Below are 10,813 nucleotides of genomic sequence, written 5' to 3'. Positions count from 1 at the left end.
TAATGCTTTCATTTTATGTGCTATTTTTCCATATATATGGTTGACTAGATTTCTTGGAATCAAACTTCCAATAAACCCAAATGGGAAGCTTTCCAATATTTTGTTATTGTTAATCTATCAGCTGTAAATTTGTGTCAAATGTTACCTGCTCAACCCTGCAGTAGTGTGAAGGAAGCTACAGGTAGGATTATGACAGATAGAAAGACAAAAGCAGAATTTGGTTCTGAATGCTAAGACTTGTTTTGTTTTGGGAAAACCATTTAAACTTACTTCCAGGCATCAAAACATTTTGGGCAGGCACTGTTCAACAGTCTCGTTTAGGGAACATAGAAGAAGGGACAATCTGGCAGAAGTAAAGATCTTGTAAACTCTGGTATCTTTTTGCTTTGTATATTCTTTGTCTTACATGGGACCTTTGCAACAAAGATGGAAATTGAGATAATCCATTCCCTATCACTCTCCTTTCCTTGAGTCAGCATACTGTAATTGAATTGTTATCTAATTAGCACTATCTTCAAGAGTATAGTTTTGCTCAACAACAGCCATGTTTAATGTTATAAGGAGTACCTGTGCCTAATGAACAGACCTGTGTGGTCTGAAGTGTACACTGGTACCAGAATTTTTTTTGTTTTGTTTTGTTTTGGTTTTTTGCACTGCAGCCCTTTTGAAAAAGAATCTAATCATGGTAGCTGTCCACAGTGCTGAAACATGAGACACTCTACCCCTAATGGAAGCCTTGAACGTCTCTCAACAAAAATGTTCTTCATGTAGTTTGATTAGAACACATAGTGCTAATTCATAGTTTTTGGAGAGGGTTATCTTGAACAGTGCTGAGCCAAAAGAGGGAGACACATCTTGCAAACATTTCAGCACACTACAAAAACTTATTTCCTCTTTGTGGGGGTTTTGCAGCAGAAGCCCTCTGATGCATTTTAAATGGATTTTTACATCCTAAAGTAAAGTATTGTTTTAGCCTGTTCACAGACAGCATACTCTGCTTCTCTTTTCCTGCTTGGCAGGGGGTTGGACTCGATGGCCCTTGTGGTCTCTTCCAACTCTATGATTCTATGATTCTATGATTCTATGATTCTCTTAAAACTGAGAATATTCAGTGACTGTTTCCTTAATTCAGAGAAAGGGGATTTGTGCATTTGTTTGGCTAAGCATATAACCATACAACCTCTCAGGAAGAAAAGTTAATTCCCAGAATTCCCCTTTCTCAAGAGCATCCTGTAAAAAACTGTTTCCTGGCAACACAAAATGCATTATATCGCAACATCATGAAATGTGGTGCTAAATGGATGTATCAGTAAAGGCTAAATGATTTGTAAACTGCTCGGAGACTGTATTGGAATTAAGCAGCATATAAATATGTAAAATTTTTAAAAATAGCAATAGTGATGGAGAAACTGAGGGACCGAGGTGAGAAATGCATGAACAAATCTAATGAAAAGTTTAAGTATAAAAAGGACATCTGTGAAAGCAAGCTGTTGTACTTGCTCTTTTACAAAAGGGGTATTGTCATAGTCTATGCCTTCTTATTGCATAGATTACTGTAATAGGATTCCACCCCCAGTCAGGGATATTAGGTTTTTTATCCAATTTGGTAATACTGAATTTATTTTTAATGCACCCATGTCACACTATTGGGGATTCTTGCCTAAGACTATTTTAAGGCTTTGTGACAGAGACAGGAACCCAAATATTCTAGGTCCCTAGACAGCTTCTTGACTGCCTATCATGAATAAACCTTCCTGTCTTTAAACAGGTGTGCCACAAAAGTTTCTAAGATTAGAAATAATTCTAAACCTTAAGTGTTTTGTAAAGCCCCAATCTGCTGTAAATGTTACACAAATCAAACATTTCTTTGAACTCTGCTGGCCCTTTCAATTTGGCCCTGATGCACTGAGCTAACCTATTTTTCAATGAAGTATCACTGAACAGGCCAAACTTCAGAGATATTTTGTACTATGCTGTGAAAGAAGGAAACACAGCTTGAAATTCCCTGGGGTGACAGATGGGGGCATCAATCCTAGTTTTAAAACAAACCTGAGAACCAGTTAGCACAGTATTTGCTTTGGCAACGAAAAGTAGGTATTACCCTAAGAGACATTGATAAGTTGATGTATTAATAACAGACTCTGTTACATCCCTCCCCTCCCACACAAGCATCCAGTTTCAGAACAGTAGTCATAATAAACCCTTCAAATGTTGGAAATGCACAGATGGGATTTTAATCAAGCCCAGTTTGAGCACATGGGTGCTCAAGCTAATCTAATTCCAGTCAGTTCATTAGGAAAGATATAAATCACTCAGTGATTGACAAAAGGCTGTAAGTCAAAGTGGATTCTAAGGAGCTATGTCAGCATTGGAACTTATCAGATGGGACATTGCCCAAACTTTTCAGTGCTCACTTTCTGCTGTAGAAATGTTCAGAATGATAGCTGCAAGTTTATTTTCAATTTGATTTTTAACAGATAAAATGTAACCCTCTATTTTTCTAAATGTAATTTTTCAGCATTGAGAAACTGCCTTTTTGGCATTTCCAATTAGTTAACTTTCTTCTTCTTCATTAGATTTGTAAGATCTTTCAAGAAGTGAATGGCTCTTATCATATGCAGTAACATAGGTGATATTGTCATAGTGCGATCTTATCTGTGCTTACTCAGAAGTAAGGCTCTCTGAGTTCAGTGGGACTTACTTTCAGGTACATGTGTCTAGAATTGCAACCAGAAGCATTTAGAGGTAACTTCAAAGGTCAATGGGACAATGTAAGATAGAGGTCAATTTCCAGAATGATCTGGCAAAAATTTAACAGGACAATGGGATATTGAAAAGAAAAGAAAATGACTATAAAATATTATTTAATAAAACAATAAAATATATTAAAATGTGAGTAATAAATGTTAATCAAAACCAAATAATGGCTTCTTTCATATTTAGTGGGAATGTTCAATAATGAAACTCTTTAGGAATAAGAGAAGACCCTCATCCCCATACACACAGGTAGACTTTCTGCTGCCAAAGTCTAGGTACTTCACTCCAACCATTATTACTGATCATTATTACTGACCATTATTACTGATCAAACGCTCATGAGCATTTTTGTCTGCAGAATCATACTGCAGAGGCATGCAGAACATTACATTACAGCCTCAATGGGGAAATATATTCACAGCCTCTCCCTTCCCCACATGAGTGGGGAGGATAAGACAGGAAAAAAAAGTTAAACACCTGGATGCCACCACTCACTATTCTCACTCACCTACTCCCAAATGTATTGGGCAATCCAGTTACTCATTATTCTTTATCTATGTCTCACTTTGTTCTCCGCAGGCCACTCGCATGGGAACAAAATTAATCTCATGCCTGGTTCTGTCCTGACCAAGAGGGAGGCCCACCCCATGAGCAGCAGTAGTGAGTGGGATGCTTCTGGTTTTTCCTTCATAAATGTGTTAGCTTCTTGTTCCAGACAGCCTTCCACACTTTTGCAAACTCTGTGACACATGGTTATGCAGCAGGTGAAGATGCTCCTAGTTCACTTGTACAACATTAGTTTCTGCCATTTTTTATATGAACCTACACGAAATCAAGTCATTTGCTCTCCTCCTCATCTATTCTTCCAACATACAACAGGTTCTTCTCCAGGGTGGCCTCTGTTCCCACATCAGGCTCCACAAAGTCCCACCTCAATTCTACCAAGCTCAACCCCCAGATTTGCCAGGATCCACCCCTTCAGCTGCACCTTCGGGAGACCCTTCATAGAATCATAGAACTGTAATGTTTGAAGAGACCACAAGGGTCATTGAGTCAACATGGGGCTTTTTGCTCAACATGGGGCTCAAATTCATCACCCTGAGATTAAGAGTCTCATGCTCTACTGACTGAGCTATGCATTTCCTTACCAAATAATTACCATGGTGCCCATATAGCTAAGAATTATTGTTCATGATCTGTAATTTTTGTTCTTATCAAATTCCATCTTCCAATTTTCTCTCACGATTCCCCAACTTTTCACTATAAAGTCATCTCCCGGCAAACAGTTCCTTCCTTCTTGTTCGTCCCATTTCTTGCATACAAACATTATATATTTTTTAAAAATCCTTAGACAGCTTTTATTTATTTCACTTCTGTAAAAAAAAAAACCAGGCTCACCAGCCCTTATCTTGGCTGTGTGTCCACGAGCACACACACTCTCTCACTCTTTTATGGTGGCTCAAAGGGTGGAGCTCTCAGAGGCAGACCAAGAGGAAGCCTCAGCATCAGGCAACCCCACTATTTGAATGGGAATGGCAGGAGCTCTTTGATGGGAGTAATCTATCTCCATCACTGTAATGACCATTCCCATTAATCGGCCATAAACTAATAAAGTAAGCACTTTCCCCTCTGCACCCCCCCACCCTTCCAAACTTCATTAAGTCTTTAGTACATTAATATGTCTTACTTAGTGTCTGTTAAGCCTCTTTTTTCTCTGCGTACCTGATGAAACACCTCCCGTGGGACAGCTGAAGCCTTGACAGCTCAGGCCTCAAGTTAGAAGCCATCACTAGGCCTTGTTGTTACGGCAACACCACCCTTGCTACATGCACAGCGGGTTGGGCAGGGGGGGGATGATGATGAAGGGAAGGGGGAGAACAGTAAAAGAGCTGCTACACCTCCAAATTAAATTTGCGATGCCAGGCATCAGATGGGCCCACAGCCAGAGATTAATTCGCCTGATCAAGTTATAAAGAGTGCTGAGGCTGGTAATCAATCTTGTAGCTGTCAGGGAGATAGGCAGTGGTATTAACCTGGCAGGACTCACGGAAATGCAGGCCTCTTTCATTCTTTTCACAATGACTATTATTTCCCTGGCCTGTTTTGTCTGGTTGCGCTGGTGGTGTCAGGGTGGGATGGTGTGGGATTGATGGCTGTCCTCCCTCCCTCCCTCTGTCAAAGAAATAAATCTGCATTATTTAGATTTCGGTTCCAATTTAACTTGACTACTGGCTTCCACTCAAACATTTCCCTAGGAGTCAGGAAGGTGATGGTGGTGAAGCAGGGAATGGACATCAGGGCCTAATTTTTTTTCCATGATTGTGAACAGGCAACCTTTTGGTGGTGGTGGTGGTGGGGGGTTAAGGAACAATCACTTCATGTTAATTTGCTGCCCCATTAGTATGCTTTAGCCACCCTTTTAATTCTCAGAACCTTGGGGGTGATGACAGAGTAGCAAAGGGTGGCCTTTTTCTGCCCTTTCAATGGGTGAAGTGTGACCTGTGATTGTAAATATACAACAAGAGCATGGTATTCCAGGTTAATTACTCTGGTGTAAATGTGTGATTAATCCAGTGACAATGGTTTATTGCCAAAGCCTAGGTATGGATTGTTGTGATGATACAAAGGTTAATTAGGAATTAGAAATAATTAATGAGGTGGTGCTGACTCAGGCAGAGATATTGAATTGGAGGTAGCGGTGGGACTGAGCAGCAGTGATAACTGTTAGCTATACATTTAGATTAGCTAAGGCTCCGAACATTGTAGAACTTCCCTTCTTGATCATCACTTTACACCCTTTCCTGCCTGTCCTACCTTTCTTGATGCCATCTGCTTCTCAGCTTAGATAGTGAGCCTGAGTAAAAGCAAGAGTACACATTACGCTGAGTTTTAGGTAACATTCCCCTACTTGAAAAAGAAAAAGAAATTAAAGGAGGAGTGATGGAGAGAGGTGTTTAACCTCAGGATGCGTTTCCTCTCAAAATTGTCCCCAGCTGCCTTCCTCCTTACAAGTTCTTGTATCTTTTCCTCTACAGAGATAAAAGCAGTTTGAGTTAATCACCTTCTTCCACATGGGGGAAAGGATACATTGAATTTTGTGCTATATGTTGTGCAGGTGTGTGGCCTTCCATATGTTGATGGACCCCAATTCATTCCAGCCAGCATGGGATTGTGGGAGCCGCAGTCCAGCAACATCTGGAAAGCCACAGGTTCCCCACTTTGGTTGTTGAGTTTTCTCCTTGTCCTTGCAAGCAAGAATCAGATTCATTTTCTAGTGGTAAGGTTGTGAAACCCTAATTCAGGCTGGAAATACCATTATCTATTTTGACTGCCATTATTTCAGCTGGTCTGACGTCACAGAGGGCTCTGCCATAAGCATTTTCATGAAATCTTGAAGATGCATTTAAGCAGAAACAAGTATTTATGTTGCTTATACATTACATGATTATAAATAGAAGTACTAAACTGATCAGCTTTCCAAAAGTTTTTAGATAGAATGCTGTTATTCTAAGCCTAGTAGAAATCCTTGTAAATTTAGTGTCCGTCTTTCCAGCTGCTGTTCCCCTTCTACACACACTTCTGATGCTCACAAGCAGCAAGAAATGAAGGAAAGACAGGGGGTTATAGACACAACAAGCAGGGGGAGTGAGGACTGCAATTAAATGTATGTGTAAACATCTATACAGTGGTACCTCAGGTTACAGACGCTTCAGGTTAGACTCCGCTAACCCAGAAATAGTACCTCGGGTTAAGAACTTTGCTTCACGATGAGAACAGAAATTGCACGGTGGCAGCGGGAGGTCCCATTAGCTAAAGTGGTACCTCAGGTTAAGAACAGTTTCAGGTTAAGAACGGACCTCTGGAATGAATTAAGTTATTAACCCGAGGTACCACTATAGATACCTGGGACGCGGGTGGCGCTGTGGGTCGGCGGTTCGAATCCCCGCGGCGGGGTGCACTCCCGTTGTTCGGTCCCAGCGCCTGCCAACCTAGCAGTTCAAAAGCACCCCCGGGTGCAAGTAGATAAATAGGTACCGCTTTATAGCGGGAAGGTAAACGGCGTTTCCGTGTGCTGCGCTGGTGCAGGCTCGCCAGAGCAGCGATGTCACTCTGGCCACGTGACCCGGAAGTGTCTCCGGACAGCGCTGGCCCCCGGCCTCTTGAGTGAGATGGGCGCACAACCCCAGAGTCTGTCAAGACTGGCCCGTACGGGCAGGGGTACCTTTACCTTTACCTTACCACTATAGGTGCATCCCAACAGCACTGTAGATGCATCCCAATAGAAGGTTCAGATATTCACTTATAGCTTTAAAGCAACAAATGTACAAATGGTGTACAGAGAGCAATTTTGAGTTTCTCACAGCTCTTCTCGTAATACAGTTGCTAATTATGCAATGGGGTCATTTGTCCAATACGCTTCTTTGGGCATGGGATTTCCAAACCTCTCCATACAAATCACTGGGTTGAATACTACTTCAACAGCTTTTTGAGGGATAACTCTCCATTCCCTAGGGAGAGCACTCTATTCAGGAGCTGTAAGAGGGGAAGGGACACACTTATGGCCACAATTTACCTTGAAAGAGATCTTCATTTTCTGTATGGTTCCTGTTAACAGGAGGTTGATGTTTCTGGCAAATACAGAGGTTTCTGCTCTGATCTTTTTTTTTTTTTGCAACTATTAGGGTCAGGATGCTAACTGCTCTTTCAAGGTCACATGTGACAGGGGCTTGTACCAGGGTCATGAATAGCTCATGAGAGGTGTATTTTATATGAAAGTCGTGCCAGCTGTTCTAATACCATGAATCACAGAAATAAGCCATGTAAAATGTCCAGACTAGCACCCATCATCATTACACCCTTAACATGGGTCTCAAGGTGATTTACAAGCAGACAAGAAAAAAATGTCAATAGTTGTTGAAACAGTACAGAAATAGTTTTAAAAACAATACACAACAAACAGATATGATTTGTTTGGGGATAATGTCTCCAACTGTTTCTAGAAAGTACAAATAGTGGTTCTCCCTCATCTTTCAACAGCATTGTTGTTCCACAAATCGGGGCAGCCACACTGAAAGCCCTGCTCCAAGTTGCCGTGGAGAGAGCTTCTGATATTTAGGGACTTCAAGAAGAAATTCTTCTGCAGAGCACAGACCTACTGGGTACATAAGGCCATGTCAAGCTTTTTTATAGCTCAATGCTTTTTGTTTCAAGTGGAGTCTTCCATAACAGGCATACTCTGTATGTGGGAGATTCCAAATCCTCTGGGAATTTCAGTGGGGGTGGAGGATGTGTGGGAGAGAGTAGCCACAGTTCCAAAGCTATGTCAAGTCTTTTAAAAGCTTCCCGTTTCCTACTTCCTTTCCCTTAAACCACATCTTATGAGCAGTCAGTCATGATATTACATCTTTTACACAAGCAGCTAAGTAAGATAAATGCTAGGATATGGGAACTTCCTGTTGAAGACTATAGCATGTGGGAAGCTTGCAAAGGTATCTGGCTGTTTGTTGTTGCAAATAGAACAGTAGACTAGATGAACCTTGTCCTTGCTCCATCAAGCCACAATCTTATGCCATGGCCCATTTTCTGTGATATTGTGGAAGGGCCCTTTAGGAACACAGGAGGTTGTCTTATACTGAGTCAGACCATTGGTCCATCCAGCACAGAATTGTCTATGCCGTCTTTCAGTTGCTGTCCAGAGATGCTGGGAACTGAACACAAGAACTGCTGCATGCAAAGCAGATGATCTGCTACTGAGCTGCAAACTTTCCTATGCTTCATTCAGTGGCTTAGCACATGGGAACAATGATAAAAGCACAGGTGCTCCTTATACAGCTTTTCCATTTGAAACACTGGCTGAGTGGGTATATTCTTTATTTAAAATATTTATTATCTGTTCTTCACTGCACAGCCATTTCAGAGTGGGTCACGACTAAAGCAATTTCAGATTCAAACTAAGGCCACATCCACATCGTATACTTAAAATGCTGTTAGACCACTTTAACAGCCATGGTTCCCACCTCCCAGAGACTCTTGGGAGTTGTAGTTTGTTAAGGGTGTTGAGCATTGTTAGGAGGCCCCTCTTCGCCTCACAGAACTACAATTCCCAGAGTGCCAGACTGATTGTTAAACCACTCTGGAGGGAAAAGGGGTTTCCTATTCTCTGGTGAAACCCTTAACTGTTAAAATGGTTTAATAGTGCTTTATTCTATGAATATGGCCAAAGCAAGTACATGGGTAATCTGGTCACAGTCTCCTACGCTATGCGGAGCTGTATTGTACTTCTGTTTAAATTCTAGCAATTATTTCAAAGTGCTTATTATCTCTAAATTTGCATCTATTGATATAAATCAGCATGGGTACATTTTATACAAATTTGTGTCCTTTCTGGGGTGTGATGTATACGTGCCCCCTCCCTGACACAGCTTATCTGTCTTGTCCAGAAGCCATAGGGGCACCCAGGGGCACCTACGCCTCTCTCGATAGCTCAGCTGCTGTCAAAAGGCTCTGCATACACAGTGCCAGTGAGTCACCCTTAGCAGGTGCTGCTTGTATGGGAGCCAGGAAGCTTTTTGGCTTTGGTTGGCACTAGATGGCAACCAGGTTAAATTTGTGCAATGCCCACGAGCATCTGATACAGCTATACTGATGGGCACTTTGGGCAGCACAGTGGGAAATCTAACAGGGTGGCTGCTCAGTTTATGTGTGGCCTAGCACTACATCTGGGAAGTGTTCTGGGTTTGATCAAATAAGGTCTCCTAAAAGGAGATAAAACAATACAGAAAAATAATATGGCCACAATCACAACTTGAGCAAGGGAGGCAGGAATGAGCCTAACTTGTACTTGGCCTATAAAAACAACTACCAGAGCTTTTCTCTTCCGCTCTCGCTGACGGCAAGGGGCCATGCCGGCTAAGGGACCCCTCCAGAGCGTGCAGGTCTTCGGCAGGAAGAAAACTGCTACTGCAGTTGCTCACTGCAAAAGAGGAAAGGGCCTCATTAAGGTGAATGGAAGGCCTCTGGAAATGATAGAGCCCAGAACTCTGCAGTACAAACTGCCTGAACCAGTTCTCCCTTTGGGCAAGGAGCGCTTTGCAGGAGTTGATATCAGAGTCCGTGTGAAGGGTGGAGGTCACGTAGCACAAATATACGCAATTTGGCAGTCTATTTCCGTAGCACTGGTGGCTTATTACCAGAAATATGTTGAAGCAGCTTCCAAGAAGGAGATAAAGGATATCCTTATCCAGTACGATAGGACTCTTTTGGTTGCTGATTCTCATTGTTGTGAATCCAAGAAGTTTGGTGGACCTGGTGCTCGTGCTCGTTACCAGAAGTCTTACAGTTAAAAGAAAACTATGCATTTGTTCAGTCTTTTAAATAAAGATGGAGAGAACTGAAAACAACAACAACAACAACCAGAGAGGTAAGGGTACATCACTATCTATGAGTAATCTATTAACCACCACTAGAGGGGGCTTATGTGCTGTAACGGCTCTCTGAGCTCCCCCCCCCCCCTTTTAGTGGGTAAGGAGAGGAATGGGTGGTTATTGCTTTTAAACAGAGCCTAGGGCTTGCCGATCAGAAGGCTAGTGGTTCAAATCCCCACGATGGGGTGAGCTCCCGTTGCTCGGTCCCTGCTCCTGCCAACCTAGCAGTTTGAAAGCATGTCAACGTGCAAGTAGATAAATAGGTACCGCTCTAGCGGGAAGGTAAATGGCGTTTCTGGTTCGCCTGAAGTGGCTTAGTCATGCTAGCCACATGACCAGCTCTCTCAGCCAGTAAAGTGAGATGAGCGCCGCAACCCCAGAGTCATCCATGACTGGACCTAATGGTCAGGGGACCCTTTACCTTTACCTTTAATCTAAAATAACCACCATGGTTCTGTAATCACAATCAGCAGCATTAATTACAATACTGTTCCATAAGCATAAAATGAAAAGGATGGGGAAAGCCTTACCACTCTTAAACCGCCCTAATGGGAAGGATGGCAGGGTGGTTAACTGTGCAGTCTAACTAATCCAACTTAAGGAATCTTGAGCCTACTGTATTCTGAGGCTCA

The 10,813-nt window shown here is 42.3% G+C and overlaps 1 pseudogene across 1 annotated transcript; it reads left to right on the top strand.

The window, feature by feature from the left end:
* Window positions 1-9,618: 9,618 nt before the first annotated feature.
* LOC309531887 (small ribosomal subunit protein uS9 pseudogene) lies at window positions 9,619-10,160 on the top strand (annotated as a pseudogene). Its single transcript has one exon. The product of its transcript is annotated as a small ribosomal subunit protein uS9 pseudogene (transcript).
* Window positions 10,161-10,813: the final 653 nt, after the last annotated feature.

The sequence above is a fragment of the Podarcis vaucheri genome (assembly GCF_965113315.1).
Source record: "Podarcis vaucheri genome assembly, chromosome: 5".
Classification (NCBI taxonomy): Eukaryota; Metazoa; Chordata; class Lepidosauria; order Squamata; family Lacertidae; genus Podarcis; species Podarcis vaucheri.
Note: the sequence above shows the minus strand (reverse complement) of the source record. Positions and strands in the feature narration are given on the sequence as shown.